Genomic DNA, 18,883 nt, shown 5'->3' with positions numbered 1-18,883 from the left:
TCCTCCCTTTAATGACCAAGCTGTTGATAAAACAATACAAATCCAAACCCAACTCTGTCCATATTCTAGGTACCCCTATCACAACAAGGATTTCAACGTATGTTCGTTCACTACATAAGTTAGTTTCATTCGCTATTTAATCTGAACTCCGATGAACTTCAGCGACATGTCATCTTTGGGAATAACTATGTTCCCCATTTCAGCTTAACCATAAACGCCGTTTTTGGTTATGTACAATAATCCGTGTTGTCTGCAAAGGTGTCCACTATCTTACTGTGTTGTCAGTGTCGATAAATACCCCGACTATCTTAGTCTTATTGGTGTTCTCATGTTCCCCCTTGTTAGTCTTATTGGTGTTCTCATGTTCCCCCTTGTTAGTCTTATTGATGTTCTCATGTTCCCCCTTGTTAGTCTTATTGATGTTCTCATGTTCCCCCTTGTTAGTCTTATTGATGTTCTCATGTTCCCCCTTGTTAGTCTTATTGGTGTTCTCATGTTCCCCCTTGTTAGTCTTATTGGTGTTCTCATGTTCCCCCTTGTTAGTCTTATTGATGTTCTCATGTTCCCCCTTGTTAGTCTTATTGATGTTCTCATGTTCCCCCTTGTTAGTCTTATTGGTGTTCTCATGTTCCCCCTTGTTAGTCTTATTGGTGTTCACATGTTCCACCGTGTTAGTCTTATTGATGTTCTCATGTCCCCCTTGTTAGTCTTATTGATGTTCTCATGTTCCCCCTAGTTAGTCTTATTGATGTTCTCATGTTCCCCCTTGTTAGTCTTATTGATGTTCTCATGTTCCCCCTTGTTAGTCTTATTGATGTTCTCATGTTCCCCCTTGTTAGTCTTATTGATGTTCTCATGTTCCCCCTTGTTAGTCTTATTGATGTTCTCATGTTCCCCCTTGTTAGTCTTATTGATGTTCTCATGTTCCCCCTTGTTAGTCTTATTGATGTTCTCATGTTCCCCCTTGTTAGTCTTATTGATGTTCTCATGTTCCCCCTTGTTAGTCTTATTGATGTTCTCATGTTCCCCCTTGTAAGTCTTATTGATGTTCTCATGTTCCCTCTTGTTAGTCTTATTGATGTTCTCATGTTCCCCCTTGTTAGTCTTATTGATGTTCTCATGTTCCCCCTTGTTAGTCTTATTGATGTTCTCATGTTCCCCCTTGTTAGTCTTATTGATGTTCTCATGTTCCCCCTTGTTAGTCTTATTGATGTTCTCATGTTCCCCCTTGTTAGTCTTATTGATGTTCTCATGTTCCCCCTTGTTAGTCTTATTGATGTTCTCATGTTCCCCCTTGTTAGTCTTATTGATGTTCTCATGTTCCCCCTTGTTTACTTCAGGTAGTTGTCCCTAACTCACCCCTGGAGCCTGGGAATGCCTACCTGCTGTTCCTGGAGGGAACGTCAAAACAAGGCTATTCACTCCGATACACGGCGTTCGAAGAGGAAGTAATCTACGAAGTGGCCAGCGTATGTGGAATCCAACTTACCTCCTTCGCTGACGACGGTGAGTATATATGACATTCCCGAAATGTTATAGTGAAAAAAACAACATTTCTTTGAAAGATACACACATGCAAAATAATGTCCAGGTCTCAAGCTTCTCTAAGAGTTAGACGTAAGAATTGTACTGTTTCCTCATTGCCTGGTTCGTACAAGGTGACCTAATTTGTTATCTCCATCATTCACTTTCTGAATTACTTTTATTTCTTGACAGTACTGTCTGATATTTTGGCTTTGTGTTGTTTGCTCGGCCATATAGAGAACGCTATTGGTTTGTGTCCCCGAGCCGCGGTATCGTACACTGTACCAATCTCACTAAGTCATTCTAACCAATGAACGTAATGGTCGTGGAAGTCCAACTGACCCATTCTGGTGTCCGTATAATGAACTGGAAGATACGTTATGCTAGAATGTCTGTGGCGTGTCAGTGAAGTGCCAGTATAATGGATTGAGGGGGGTGCCATGTTAGTGTGTCTGTGTCATGCCATTTCAGCATAATCATTAAATGTACTCGAAAAGATGTCACGTGACATGATAGTCCAGTAGAGAGATGTCATGCTATTGTGTCTGTGACATGGCATTCAAGTATCCGTACATTGGACGACTGAGAGAGAAGTCATACCAGTGTGCCTGGGACATGACATTCCATTGTCAGTATAATGGGCTGTGAGAGATTTGCGAGTGTGCCTCGGACATGACATTCCATTGTCAGTATAATGGGCCGTGAGAGATTTGCGAGTGTGCCTGGGACATGACATTCCATTGTCAGTATAATGGGCCGTGAGAGATTTGCGAGTGTGCCTGGGACATGACATTCCATTGTCAGTATAATGGGCCGTGAGAGATTTGCGAGTGTGTCTGGGACATGACATTCCATTGTCAGTATAATGGGCTGTGAGAGATTTGCGAGTGTGCCTGTGACATGATAATCCATTGTCAGTATAATGGGCTGTGAGAGATTTGCGAGTGTGCCTGTGACATGATAATCCATTGTCAGTATAATGGGCTGTGAGAGATTTGCGAGTGTGCCTGGGACATGACATTCCATTGTCAGTATAATTGGCTGTGAGAGATTTGCGAGTGTGCCTGTGACATGATAGTCCAGTAAGCTGACACCATTAATCGGCCTTTAAGTTGGTCACACTGAAGCAGTTTTACGCTAAAGAAACTGCAAGCAATAACGACCAGCCAACATTCTGTAATACAGAGAAAAGTAAAGTTAGCACTCACACTGGAAACAGCAATCTCAATAAAGCGCTTGATCGACCACGTTGTTTTGAATTTGCATGATACAATTGAATAAGAAATGATGGACTGACGTAGGTAGTAAGTGTGTGGATTTCTTTTTCAGCTGAAGTATGTCCCCAACCAGAGCCTCCAAGTAACTGTGTCAGGTACCCCACAACACAGAAACCCGCCCCTCCAACATCGAAGCCAGAACCGGACGCCACTCCCGAGTCGGAACCTGGAACACAAAAACCAGGAGATGTGGATGTTGTTGTTGGAGGTCAAGGTAAGCTAGTGTGGGTAGAAAAAGTGGTGTGTGAGGGGGAAGGTCATGACACTATACTTGATGTAACGTGAAATCAAGGTATATATAGAATTGAGAGATTCATACTAAAGACAGGGATAATTGGAGGTGACCCGCTCTATCTAGCTGGCAGGTTACATTGATATAGATATATATTTTAAGCTGCTTTTCCGTGATTAGAGAGGGGTGAAGAATTGATGTATTCGTTTCGACTTTTCGACAAGGATTGCTTAACATAGTAATACATGTATAGTGATATGAGTCCGAAATTGAAAACTGAATCTGTCTGCAGCATCCTGGTACGAAGGGAAGTGAACATTGTATTACATAAATATCTATCCCTGCGGTAGCAGAGTAGGGGCAAGTACCCATCGATAGAGTTTCAGGTTGGTTATTGACAATGACAATGTCAAGATTTTATTATCATAAACATAAAAAGTGTAGAGAATGACATACATAAAAAAATGTACAGGACATATGATATAATACATGTATACATTTGTTAAGCAAAAAAGAATATATTTTAGATAGTGCTGGGTTTTATATCTATTTGCTTAATTAATTTCACAGGTTATTTCAATTCATCATCTACTACAAAATTAAAAAGGGTATTTAAATTGAATGTAATGGGTCTTTCATAATAGTATCTAGACATATAATTTTTTTATGCTTTAATGATTTGTTGATCGCTACATTTAAATAAATAATAAGATTTAAATCCTAAAATGTTTAAGTATTTGTATTATAACTAATCATGTTTTGCCACGAGCATTAAAATATCAAGGAGAGCAATGCAGACCCTCCGGGGCTCTTGCTTTTACAATGTATTTACTGATATATACTGGTATACAAATATCTACTGAGCTTCACTAATATCTACAACGAGTACTGAAGTATTTTTGTCGGTGAATACATATTATAATTATTGTTGTTTCAGAAGCAACACCAGAACCAGAAGGGGATGGAACCAACGCTGCAACAACCAACTTCCTGTCATGCGCATTGTCATTCTTATCATTTGTAATGTCATTGCTTATGTTGTAATTATAACAATAATTAGATATTCAGGCAGAACTCTTCAATCATTCCTCTATGCACGGGTGATATGTACAGATAAATACGTATTTAGGGCAGTACGGTCACCTCCACGAGTGGTCAGTTAGACATCAATTAAGCTCGGACAGCAAAATCTGTAGAACATCAACTGGCACATCGTCTTTGACCGCATGCCTCTAGATTAGGACAGAAGCATGCTCATCATGTAACTGTTGATATAAAACCGAGGTCACTGTGACCCTATTTCATTGGAATTGTGACCGTGATGATAGAAAACGCGTGAAAATATTTTTCTCTACCTAACTTTTGGCAGAAACCAATTTTTGATTGTTGATTGACATTTTAAAGTTGCGGTATATAGGTGCTCGGAACAGTTTGTATTATTATACTGCTTTCCTAGAAATATCGACCTTCTCTGTTAGTTTATTTTATATAACAGAGTAACAATACACGGGGGGGGGGGGGGGGGGGGGGGGGGGGGGGGGGTAGCATGTATACACCATACGCTAGTGGGGATATGTTATATGTATACGCCTACAGTCATAGGAGGTTCTACAGGGGGGCTACACAATAGAACATTGGGGCTACAGAGGGGCTACACAATAGAACATTGGTTCTACAGAGGGGCTACACAATAGAACATTGGGGCTACAGAGGGGCTACACAATAGAACTTTGGGGCTACAGAGGGGCTACACAATAGAACATTGGGGCTACAGAGGGGCTACACAATAGAACTTTGGGGCTACAGAGGGGCTACACAATAGAACATTGGTTCTACAGAGGGGCTACACAATAGAACGTTGGTTCTACAGAGGGGCTACACAATAGAACATTGGTTCTACAGAGGGGCTACACAATAGAACGTTGGTTCTACAGAGGGGCTACACAATAGAACATTGGGGCTACAGAGGGGCTACACAATAGAACGTTTGTTCTACAGGGGGGCTTCCCAATAGAACTTTGGTTCTACAGAGAGCTACACAATAGAACGTTGGTTCTACAGAGGAGGTACACATTGGGAGGATAACCTGTATGCCTTACACGGTGAGATATACCATATATACGCCTTATTGTAACGGGAATATTATTGTGCATAGCGCATGGCATGTGCATATTATGGCCATGCCACGTGGTTACCATAGGAATGTAGAAACTCATTCGAATTGGTGTGTGAAAACGAGACTATTTGTAGTTTAAATGTAAGCTGTCGCGCCAACCCATGTAAATGTGTTCATCACAGGAGAATGAGAAAACGGTTCTCTCACTAGGGGATAGGTAGCTACTATCTGCTGGAAAGTGACGAGGGTTCGAATCCATAGGCAGTCATCACCCCGGAACGGACAGGAAGTCCTGTATTCACGGGTAATCGGTGGACAAATTATTGTTTAGCAAAATAGCACTTGTTTATGAGTTCGGTTCATTACATGTATATAGACGGTGCACTTGTTGTGTACACGTTCGGTTCGTTATTTGTATATAGACAGTACAGCAACTTGTTTTATCTACGCTTTGTGTTTATTCCATTTTATTTAATACAATTTAAGATGATTTAACTCATTTCCCTAGTTTACGGTCCATGTTAAACCTCTAGTCACCACTGTCCACGCCATCATCTCAATCAACTGTGTGCTTGTGTCATATGTCGCTATCAACAAAACGCTTGTTTTCGTGCAGATCTATTAAGAAGTATGCGATACAGGTCCTTTTGAAAGTGTTAAATATATCCACGTGTTACGATATTCAATGCATGACACATTTTAGTTTATGATTATTTATTTTCCAACTATTGGTGGAAATTCCGCAGTAAATGACAGTGTAAGTGTGCGTTTGTAGCGAGAATGTGCATTTCAAGTCAATAACGCTTTCTATATATATATACATATATATACATGTATATATATATATATAAGGACTTCAGTTCAGAACTACGCCACGTCCTGGCCAGTTCAACACGTGTGTCCATGTTGTACAAGATTCCTGGTTCTGGATGTTTGATAAATTCTTTCTCATGTGTATAATTGAATAATTGACTGTTTTTGCATATTAGTTAACACAAGATTTCGATTGGCTTCTAAATAGTACGAGCTCTGGTCATGTGGTGTGCGCTATTGTAAGTTTTGAACACGTGTACGTTTATTAATAATAAGTTCTATATTTATTTTTCATATTTGTGTATTGTGTAAAAGTGATTTGAAGATTACGTCACAAAATCAGAATTCGGTTAGATCTATCCCATAATATGTCAGTGCAAGAACTGCGAAAACTTAATAAAGCGGTGTTAATTTGATGGAGTTGAAACAAAAGTTTTCAACAAAACTAATGAGAAAATATTCGTGGTAAAGTGGTATTTGATCAATCAAGTTTTAATAGTTGTAGGCTAAATTTACGGTACGATCGATGTGTGCAGAAATTGTATTCTTCGATGGAAATATTGAGAATTTAAAATTTGGGTGATGTGACGTAATTCTACATTGGATAGTTACTGTTTACACCGGCCAATACTCACCATTGTAGTATACCCATAGATGTAGGATGAATTCTATAGCAATAATGTATTATAATACTCAATACTCCGCGTCAGTTCAGCTAGGTCTCGTTCCGCCTATTGATTGTATTTTATTAGCTTGAAAGTTTCAATAACCTTGGTAGAATAGAAAAAAAATCAGTTTTGGTAGAATTTGCAAAAATAGAAATTCAATAATAAGAATTTTTTTTTTTTTCAAACTTGAAGTTCACTTAATTAACATTTGTATTTTCCTTTTATATACAAATATATTTCACAGCAAATTTTCTTTTTCGTTCCACGGATTGTGGAAATATAGAGTAATTGACAATTACTTCCTGTATTAAGTTAACAAAACGATCTCGTTATAAGGGATTTCTATCAACTTTGCGCTTTGACAGGACAAGTTCAGGTGACAATGTAACCACATATATTACCATTGTCACCGAACACGCTAATGACACTAGCCTCGGTTACCTCCCTTCGTTCGACAACTGATAGCAATTTTTCGCTGCACAAAATGTGGTATTAATTTTATTCAGCATTATTTCGGATAACGTCATTATATACTACACGCGCCCTGTTTAGGCAAATTAGAAAGTAGTAACACGAGATAATATCAAGTTCAAATTTTCCTGGAAACCTGGTTATAAGCTTTACGTAATGAACGGCGAGCAAAGATTCCATATCGAGAAATGAAGTCTTGTTAACCGAGGAAGGTCAAAATGTTGACCTTGATCCATAAGGTCAAAACCACAATCTTATCCAGGTCAACAATCTTATCCAGGTCAAAACCACAATCTTATCCAGCTAGTTCTAAAGTCAGGTTTGACAAGATTCTAATCTGTCCGATAATCGATATATTGGGCTTTGACATTGTAGATCTACATAACCTTGGCTACATTTCGACATTATCGGTATCTTATTTATATATAGGCTACATTTCGACAATGTCGGTATCATTATTTATATATAACATACAGGCGAGGTTGCCCTGGCTAGTGTCGAAGTGTCCTCGCAGTTCAGGTTATATTTATATGCAATGGATGTAATGCTAAGTGCTGTAACTTTCTAATAAAAAGAAAAAAAAGTCATTTCGTCTCGTCTTTGTTATATGTCCGGGGATCTAGTGATTCAGTGGATTTAACCGACACGGCTCGAGTTATCCAGAACTGATCTACAACGTTTGTCCATACATGTACGATGACCTAAACAGCATTCCTATTGTTAAGTGTTTAGACCAGCGATCTATATTATATATTGGTCATGGTTAAGTGGTATGTATTCTGATGTACCGAGTGCATTTAATATGTACTTTTAACTCGGACGTCTCATGTTGGATTGTCGAGGAAGATCAATAAAAATTCAAAATGGCTTTGGCTTATTGTAATAAATAAAAGTTAGCAGCAAAAACATATAATAATTTATGCTAAATTTCCTATTTAAAAATTGCTAATACAGCACATTGCCACAAGTACAACTACGATCGAAATTTAAATCTGTGCCGAAAATTTCGTAAGATTGCTAATTTGCTTCAAATTTACATAAAACTCTTAATTACTCCTGTAATTAACTGCACCTTATTGCGAATAAATAATTTCCGACCACTTAAGCTGCGAGATATTAATGCTATACAGGAATGACGTCAACAGTTTAATTAATTAACTAAAAAAAAAAACGGAAATTCATGTAAATGTATTCAGATGACGACTTGACCATATATATATATTGCAGAAGGGCTGACTTTGTTACACGACCCTTGTTTTATAACCAACAACACACAAACAATGTTTCTATAAACCAAGAGCAGACACTTGACATGAACTTGGTTTGAAACAACTTACAAGTGGTCTAGATGCATACAAAGGGGAATAACTCTGATTAAATGAGTGAACGATGCTCACAGTGAATCAAACACTTCCTAAAAAACATAACGCATTTTAAAGTGTTTTATATACATGAAATTGTGAAATCTATCAGTTCTGTATTATATGATTTTTATGGCCAGTGGCACTATCGTAAATCAATTCTCTTGTACGGTGTACCCCAGGATCTTTCTAAAACCCGACCCTGGATATCTATATCGACTATCTCTGAACGACGAATGTTTCGAACTCCATTTCCGTTTATAGTCCGCGCTGTATATATTGTCATTCATTCTCTGTTATATTACCGATCTATGACGTACTAATACAGATAAAGATGTAGTAACCAGTACTCCGACTATAAAATAATTATCTATTATATCTTGTATAAGATCAGGATAGATGGCAGAGACTAAAGGCTAAGAGGAAATACGTTTTATTTCTGACCACATGTGCCGAAAATTAAATAAAAAGTTTGACAAATATGTGTGAGGGCAGAGACCTATATGTCTCTGGTGAGGGTAAGTAATTAAACACTTCATACATAATTGATAAATTTTGGTTTTAATGTGTTTTTTTTCTCTCTCTCTCGATCTTTTCAAAGAAACGACTTCTTATGTACCAATTTTACTCGTTATGATTAAAGTGTTTTGGTAAAATAAATGATCGTGAAGAGATTGGTATCCTTGTAATTTTACTTTCCAGTCGTGTGTCGCAAGTCATGTCTTCTCAATTAAAAGAACACTTTAAAATATAATAAAATATACAAACCTGTTCGGAGAATTAGGTATAATACTCAACTCTGAGTGGGTTAGTATACTGCTAAATAATTACCAGGTGTGAAATTACGGTCCACAAGCTCGTCATACATGTACCTGTCACAGCACCACAGGTGTCTGTGATTTCATGCGCTCTAATCTGTACGCACCGATAATTGCTTGTGAGTTGACGCGTTTGGTTTCCATGCACATTAAACATGTTCCGAAGAAATGCTTTTACCGTTTGTAAGTAAATTTAGCTTGATTTTTTTCAGAATTGCGTTTATACTATTGGGGATTCATAATTTGTTAAAACTAAACACATTATTGAAATCTGAGTTCAGTCAATTCCGTTTTCCCTACAGCCAATCAAACTTCGTATCGCAAAAGTTTGCCTATAAAATAACTAACCTATAAAGTTGGCTCATTCATATACCCACGATGTTGAAAATTTACTCTGTGCATCTTGTGTGGGAGCTACGAACCTTTCATGGACAAGTTTTATCAATTTTGGACAATTATCCGAAAATCACAAATACTGGTACATGTACATGTATCGTCAAGTGGATTTGCAATGTATCCATTGCCGTTTTGGCTAGCTATAGTAAGAAGTTTTAAGCATTTATTTCACATTATGCATGAATTGCAAATTAACGATGCCCTCATAATAATTGCTATATGATGTAGTCGTTACATGTTACAAACGGCCCGTTATAATAGAAAATTATTCAAATTTTACGTTTTATATACGACCCGTTGTAAAAGAAAAAAAAGTCAGACATATTACATGTTGCAAGTGGTCCATTATAATAGAAATTAAGGAAGATGCTACAATTTATATACGGCCCGTTATAATAGAAAATTAGGAAGATGTTGCATGTTGTCAGAGACATATATACAGAGAGATTGGTAACTCTTTATTTGCCCTTGTCGTATATAACATCAGAGACATATATACAGAGATAAGTAACATCGCTATTTTCCCGTACAAGTGGTGGCTCCCTTTATTCGTGACCACTCAAGCATATCCCTTATCGAGAGCGCCCTGTCCCCTATCAAACACACGCGAGCACAGGTAAATCGGGCTTTGCGCATGTGTGTATCGATGTACTGGAACTTATTCGACATGTTCTGGTTAATCCGCCATTACGTCAGACCAAAACATCGTCATTTTAAATACACACAAAAAGCATATCGTTTTATTTTGGCCACTACAAAAGTTACCACATTAACCAAAAACGATCAAACTTATGGGATATAGTCTTATTGATCATGCACATTGTTGTCATTTATCCGTATTTTCGGAAATCCATTGGGTCCTATTCGACATTTCCAAGTTTGTAATTAAGCCGCCATTACGTCAGACCAAAACATCGTCAATTTTAAACGCACACAAAAAGCACATCGTTTTATTTTGGCCACTACAAAAGTTACCACATTAACCAAAATTTACCATATACTTATGGGATATAGTCTTATTGATCATGCACATTGTTGTCATTTATCCGTATTTTCGAAAATCCATTGGGTCCTATGTCCAAGTTTTGTAATTAAGCAGCCATTACGTCAGACCAAAACATCGTCAATTTTAAACGCACACAAAAAGCACATCGTTTTATCTAGGCCACTACAAAAGTTACCACATTAACCAAAAACTATCATACTTATGGAAAATGATCTTGTTATCATGCACATTGTTGTCATTTATCCGTATTCTCGAAAACCCCATAGGGACTTTTCGAAAATTGGAGATTCCCGCCGATCTTTCCTGCGGTGAGGTTGACTTTCATACTCAAAATACAAACACTTGGACAGCAAATTGTGATATATTTCATATTGATGACACTTCTGCACTTTGATATTAATAAAATTAAAGCACATAATTGGATCTTGGTGATGATTTCAAATAGAAATTATCGATAATTATGTGTGTGGTTTTCACGATTTCTCTAATATGGCGTCAAGTGAAGACTGAACCGAGCGACCGCAAAGGATTGTGGGAAGGTCAGGGGCCACTATGTTAACACAAGGGCAAATAGAGAGTTACCAATCTCTCTGTATATATGTCTCTGATGTTATATACGACCCGTTATAATATGAAATTATATGTCCCTGGTTTCGGTAGCACTTGTTATTAATTTATTCACAAATATAACTAAACACTTCAATCAGCACGTATACGATTGTTGTCTAATTCGCATTAATTGAAGGCACGTGTTCACGTTTATTTATATATATTTCCTATATGGCGGCTCTGATCCCGTTAAACCTGTGACGTCACAGGTCAGAGGTCACCGAAACGAGGTCAATGGCTTTGGGCTTCAGGTGTGTTTTCGAGAAAAATCTCAATTACTCTAAAAAAAAAGTCACTATGAAAGTCGCACTTTCAGCATTTTTAGTTTTATCCTAAATTGCAATTTATGAGCTTAATTATAGCAAATCGTTCCTGGTACACTTTAAGAATGACCACAATACCACATGGCGGTGGCGTGTCCTACAGTATATATCCCGTAATGACGACCAGTGTCACCGACATTAAGGGCGAATTTGTTCTCCTAAAACCAGTTTTAGTTTCGAACCGGTTCTGTAAACTTTCCATTTGTTGAGTAAACCAGTTTCAAACCACATTTAAACTGAAACCGGTTCATTCATTTGTTTCTGATAAACCTTAACTAGTTTATTAAACCAATCAAACCACCACCGGTTGTGGTTTGGAAGGTTTCGTTTCTGAAAACAAGATGGCGAATGTTGTCAACACACATGCAGAATGTTCTCTTGAAGTGCGCTACGTGCTCCAAACTTGCCAGCTATGGCTTGTAGTGTCATTTAACTGGACAAATAAAATATAAATTATAAATATTAATAATTGTTTTCCCATTGGTATGACAGTTTTCCCTTGTGTTTGAAAGAAAGTCTGCTAGAACTGCATGCGTTTCCCTGTCATTGCATTGTGGAAGTATGTCTTCAACATAATTTGGGATTCGGGGGATTTTTGTGCGTTCAGGAGGTATTAACGTTTCAAATACTGCTCTGAAGCTTTTTCTCCCAAAGACACCATATTGAAAACTAGAATTTCGCATTTGTTTCTCAAGAGCAAACCAGTTTTTGTTTACAAACCGTTTTGAAAACCAGGTTTAAACCATAAACCCAAACCTAAACCAGTTTATTTGCAACAAATTTGCCCTAAGTGTAGCTGGTCTACTTCTGAGTTATTAATGAAAATTGTTTGTACTTTACCGTTATAGTTACATTACAGCTGATTCAGCCATACACGCAGCCTGATTAGTGGAGACCAGTGTCTACACGATAGCCTAGATATAGCGTTTCGGTGTTTAGGTCTGAACTATTACGTAATACTGCCTTCTCGACTATTACGCCCACATTCTAGGAACTAATCTCGGTATGTACATTTCTTACCTGCCGGGTCTAGCTCCATGGAATCAGCTTTTTAATACATTAGTGTCAAGTGTGTAACCAATCAAATGAAAAGACAGCTTTGATGTTTAATTTATTTAAATTCCTTTTTTTAATCATTTGAGGCTAGTAACGGACATGTTAGGTTACATCACAGTAACTGGTTCTATAATGACACCATGCCAGGAAGCAAACATTTCCAAGATGTTTTATTCTGCCACTATGCCGGCAACACCATACGATAACCGTCCATTCACTTCAGTGAATTTTCATGGTTGCGCTTTAAGTCAATAGGTTATAATTAATTGGCTGTTGATTCAAGTTTGGTGATAATAACATTATAGGAGGTTTGTACAGGATGTTGATGGAAACTGTACCTCGCACAAAATCAATGAATTGCATAATTATTTTTTTCGAATGTATTACTATGAATTAATCCATACAAACGCCAGACTAACATTCAGTACGGTTTGTTAACCCTACCTCCTACATACAACACATTGGGTATTCCCACATTTTACCTCTACTGTAATAGGATACGCGTATTTTGTGATATTTATATGCGGGTTAGCTTAAATATCAACGGATTATATACACGGATGAATAGCACAAGTATTACCATTGTATATATGAATATAGACTTACATAGGCATGCATCATACAGCTGTTTCGTCCTTTTAGGACTCGTCAGTGATGATAGGGACATCATAAAACTGCTTCGTCATTCCTTCTAGGACTCGTCAGCGATGATAGGGACATCATACAGCTGTTTCGTCCTTCTAAGACTCGTCAGTGATGATAGGGACATCATACAGCTGTTTCGTCCTCCTAAGATTCAAGGCGATACCAACAGCCAATGTCATATGAGGACAGGTGTCAAGGCGACACCAACAGCCAGGGCTATATGAGGACAGGTGTCAAGGAGACAAAAACATACAGGGTCATATGAGGACGGGTGTCAAGGAGACACCAACAGCCAGGGTCATATGAAGACCGGTGTCAATGTCCCACCATCAGTCAAGGTTATATGAGGACGGATGTTAAGGTCACACCAACAGTGAGGGTCATATGAGGACGTGTGTTAATGAGACCTTTTGAGGAAAAAAAACAGTGCAGTGACGGAAAAAGGAAAGATTTAAGACCCCAAATGTTGCAATTAAGGCCGAGGAATTCTGAATCGTTTACAAATTTTCAAACTCATGTTATTTATTTTTAAGGATGCATGGTGGCGCATTACCAGTTATAAAAGCATGGCGACAAAGCGATAAGATACTTTTTACCTTGTCAATATTTGTATGGAAATAATGCGTATTACAATCGGACAGAGAATACCGTCATAATTTCGAAACCTTAATTCTAAATAAAATCCATAAAACGAGTGCAAAATACGAAGACACTATACATGTATAAATATTTCATTGGGAGTTCTTGCGTTCCGGAAAAGTAAGCGTCTTCTGCTTCAAGGTCAAATTCGGGTTAAGTCACATCTTCAAAATGAGATCTGAGGTTGTGACAAGGGGATCACTAGGCATATCAACAAGCATGGGACACATTTGACTTGATATCGCACAAGGGAATGGAATATTTCTGAATGGGTGTCGACTATATAACTTCCCTGTGTGATCTTCATCAACTTGCATCTCTCTAAACCTTACGAAGTGTAAATGAACAGAATTTTACAAATAAATATCTATTTCATACTCTTCACTATCAAACTGAGAAAGACTGAAATGTCGCCCAGTAAAACAAAAGAACCGAGAAAATGTTGACAGAATTAAATAAAACAAACAATGCGATATCGCCGTGATACTAACAAACAAGACAACATTAAAGCGAATAAATAACTTATTTCATCTTTTCAAAATTTATTTCAACACATAATTGCAAATAATACTGTAAAAGCCCTAAACAATCCAGTGTATCTGGTGTGGAGTAAACTCTTAATCATCTAAATGAAACAAAAATGCATCTTTTACTTTCACTTGTTAGGCATCCTCGAACTGGTTCTACAAAAGTAACCTAAATGAACCGTACATTTACATAGGAGTTTAATGCTAGATATAATATATGCGGTTAAATTGTAGATACAGTATATATTGTTTAATACCAGAATAAGTACAATGTATATGTTGTCTAATACTAGATAAAGTCAATACATGCAGTTTAATACTAGATACAGTATATACTGTTTAATACTAGATACAGTATATACTGTTTAATACTAGATAAAGTCAATACATGCAGTTTAATACTAGATACAGTATATACTGTTTAATACTAGATACAGTATATACTGTTTAATACTAGATAAAGTCAATACATGCAGTTTAATACTAGATACAGTATATACTGTTAAATACTAGATACAGTATATACTGTTTAATACTAGATACAGAATATACTGTTTAATACTAGAAACAGTAGATACTGTTTAATACTAGATACAGTATATACTGTTTAATACTAGGTACAGTATATACTGTTTAATACTAGATACAGTATGTACTGTTTAATACTAGATACAGTATATACTGTTTAATACTAGAAACAGTGTATACTGTTTAATACTATATACAGTATATACTGTTTAATACTAGATACAGTATATACTGTTTATTACTAGATACGGAATATACTGTTTAATCCTAGATACAATACATGTATATACTGTTTAATACTAGAAACAGTATATACAGTTTAATACTAGAAACAATATATACTGTTTATACTAGATACAGTAATACTGTTTACTACTAGGTATAGTATATACTGTTTAATACTAGATACAGAATGTACTGTTTAATCCTAGATACAGAAAATAATGTTTAATACTAGAAACAGTATATACTGTTTATTACTAGAAACGGAATATACTGTTTAATCCTAGATACAGTACATGTATATACTGTTTAATACTAGAAACAGTATATACTGTTTATACTAGATACAGTAATACTGTTTAAAACTAGGTACAGTATATAATGTTTAATACTAGATACATAATATACTGTTTAATCCTAGATAAAGTAAATAATGTTTAATACTAGAAACAGTATATACTGTTTATTACTAGATACAGAATATACTGTTTAATCCTAGATACAGAAAGTAATGTTTAATACTGGAAACAGTATATACTGTTTATTACTAGATACAGAATATACTGTTTAATACTAGATACAGAAAATAATGTTTAATACTAGAAACAGTATATACTGTTTATTACTAGATACAGAATATATAATGTTTAATCATAGACACAGTATTTACTGTTTAATACTAGAAACAGTATATACTGTTTATTACTAGAAACATTATATACTGTTTAATACTAGATACTGTATATACTGTTTAATACTAGATACGGTATATACTGTTTATTACTAGATACAGTATATACTGTTTAATACTAGATACATTATATACTGTTTATTACTAGATACGGAATATACTGTTTAATCCTAGATACAGTGTATGTATATACAGTTTAATACTAGAAGCAGTATATAATGTTTAATACTAGATACAGAATGTACTGTTTAATCCTAGATACAGTACATGTATATACTGTTTAATACTAGAAACAATATATACAGTTTAATACTAGAAACAGTATATACTGTTTATACTAGATACAGTAATACTGTTTAATACTAGGTACAGTATATACTGTTTATTACTAGATACAGAATATACTGTTTAATCCTAAATACAGAAAATAATGTTTAATACTAGAAACAGTATATACTGTTTATTACTAGATATAGAATATACTGTTTAATACTAGATACAGAAAATATTGTTTAATACTAGAAACAGTATATACTCTTTATTACTAGATACAGAATATACTGTTTTAAAAGCTCCGGGTCCTGATGGCATCATGAATGAGCATACGAAATATGCATATTCACTCCTGAAACCATATCTCTCTGTGTTATTCAATGCTATACTTGGATCTTGATTATTTCCAGCAGCTTGGTGTGAAGCTGTAATCACTCCATTGCATAAGAAGGGTGACACACATAATCCAAATAATTATAGGGGTATTTCTTTATCTTCAGTAATTGGAAAGATATTTACTAAGATATTGAATAACAGATTGAGATTTTGGTGTGAAGTTTATGACAAACTTTATGAAAATCAGATTGGATGTAGAACTGGCTATAGTACTACTGACAATATCTTTACATTATTTGCTATGGTACAAAAGTACGTCACTAAGCGCAAAGGCAGATTATATTGTATTTTTATTGACTTTTCAAAAGCTTTTGACAGTATTCAGCATACATTATTAAGATATATCCTTTTGAAAAATAATGTCAAAGGTAGATTTTTTCTTGTTATATCATCTATGTACTCTCAGTTCAAATCCTGTGTGAAAGTAGACAAACTCATGTTATCTGAATTTTTCAACTGCTCTGTGGGTACAAGACAAGGCTGTATGATCAGTCCGCTACTTTTTGTGTTGTTCTTAAATGAACTGCTTGAATCAATGGACAATCATGGATGTAGAGGTGTTTTTGTTAATGAAAATGTTCACAACATTACGTCTTTATTATATGCTGATGAAATTGCAAGCCTAGCAGATACAGTGCTTGGGTTACAAAAACAAATTTACTGTGTATCTTCTTTCTGTGATAAGTATGGTATGAAAGTAAACCTGGATAAGACCAAGATTGTTGTATTCAGAAGAGGTGGAATTGTCAAATGTAATGAGAAATGGTTTTACAAAGGAGAGCAAATTGAGATTGTTATTTTTTACAAGTACTTAGGTACTATTTTTACCCCAAAAATGTCATGGGGCCTTTGCTGTAAAACTCTTGCACAGCAAGCTGAGAAAGCTTCATTTGTTATACAGAAATTTATGTATAAGAGTAACATTGATGTAAACACAGTATTTTACCTTTTTGACCATATGGTAACGCCAATACTCTGTTATTGTGCGGAGTAATGGGGTTTTACCCGGAGTGATACAATAGAATCTGTACACTTGAAATTTTGTAAACGAGTATTAGGTGTCAACTCGAATACCAGCAGAAACGTTGTGTACGGTGAACTTGGGAGATATTCCCTGCATGAAACATATACATTAAAGTTATTAAAATACTGGTTGAGAATAATGGCTATGCCAGCTTTAAGGTATCCAAAAGCCTGTTATGAAATGTTGTACAGTCTAGACCTTGCAGGTAGAATCACTTGGGCCACTCATGTGAGACAAATACTGGGCAGTCTTGGCTTCAATGAAGCTTGGTTAAATCAGGGTTTTGGAGATATTTCTGTATTTCTTCAAAACGTTAAAACCAGATTGGTAGATACTTTTTTACAATCATGGTATGGCGCATTGTATGACAGTGATAAGTTATGTACTTATAGGCAGTTTAAAACACTATCTTTTGTCAAGAAGATTATCTTACTCAAAATATGAGTAGGTATATGCGTACTGTACTTGCATGTTTTAGAAGTGGTAACCATCATCTTGCTATTGAAACAGGGAGATGGAGTGGTACCACTAGAAATGACAGACTTTGTATTTACTGTCTAAATGTTTGTAACAGACCAGTACTTGAAGATGAAATACATTTTGTATGTCTTTGTTCTTTGTATGATGAGCTCAGAAATGAGTTGTATCTGAATTTACCTGTAGATATGAATTACTTAAATGTGTTGGAGAGGTTCTCTTTTCTAATGTGTGATATACGGTCTTGTAGACCTTTTTGTACATTTTTGAAACGAGCATTTAAAACTCGTGGTGAATATCTCCAAAATGTATGAATTGATTAACACGTATGTAGTGTGGATGTAATTAATTCTCTGAAATATATTAAGAGAGATCAATACATCTCAGTAATGATTTGTGTTTACATGTATCATTATTATATAATGTTATTTTCTTTCATGTTTATATTATGAATTTGTAAATTATAATTTGTTAAACAATGATTGCTATTTTCCATTTGGAACAATCACTTAAATTTGTAATAACATGTACTGTGGGCTGGAGGCCTTTGATACTGAATAAAATGAATCTGAAAAAAAAAAAAATCTGAATATACTGTTTAATCATAGACACAGTATTTACTGTTTAATACTAGAAACAGTTATTACTGTTTATTACTAGAAACGGAATATACTGTTTAATCCTAGATACAGTACATGCATATACTGTTTAATACTAGAAACAGTATATACTGTGTAATACTAGATACAGTATATACTGTTTAATACTAGAAACACTATATACTGTTTAAT

General features: G+C 35.7%; 1 long non-coding RNA gene across 1 annotated transcript in view; it reads left to right on the top strand.

The window, feature by feature from the left end:
- Positions 1 to 4,562, top strand: part of LOC117330398 — a 32,385-nt gene extending 27,823 nt beyond the window's left edge. The window contains exons 2-4 of the long non-coding RNA XR_004533333.1: positions 1,341 to 1,506; positions 2,854 to 3,015; positions 3,971 to 4,562. This is a non-coding gene — a long non-coding RNA (uncharacterized LOC117330398). The remainder of the gene's footprint in view (positions 1 to 1,340; positions 1,507 to 2,853; positions 3,016 to 3,970) is intronic.
- Positions 4,563 to 18,883: the final 14,321 nt, after the last annotated feature.

Source organism: Pecten maximus, chromosome 7, assembly GCF_902652985.1.
Source record: "Pecten maximus chromosome 7, xPecMax1.1, whole genome shotgun sequence".
NCBI lineage: Eukaryota > Metazoa > Mollusca > Bivalvia > Pectinida > Pectinidae > Pecten > Pecten maximus.
Note: the sequence above shows the minus strand (reverse complement) of the source record. Positions and strands in the feature narration are given on the sequence as shown.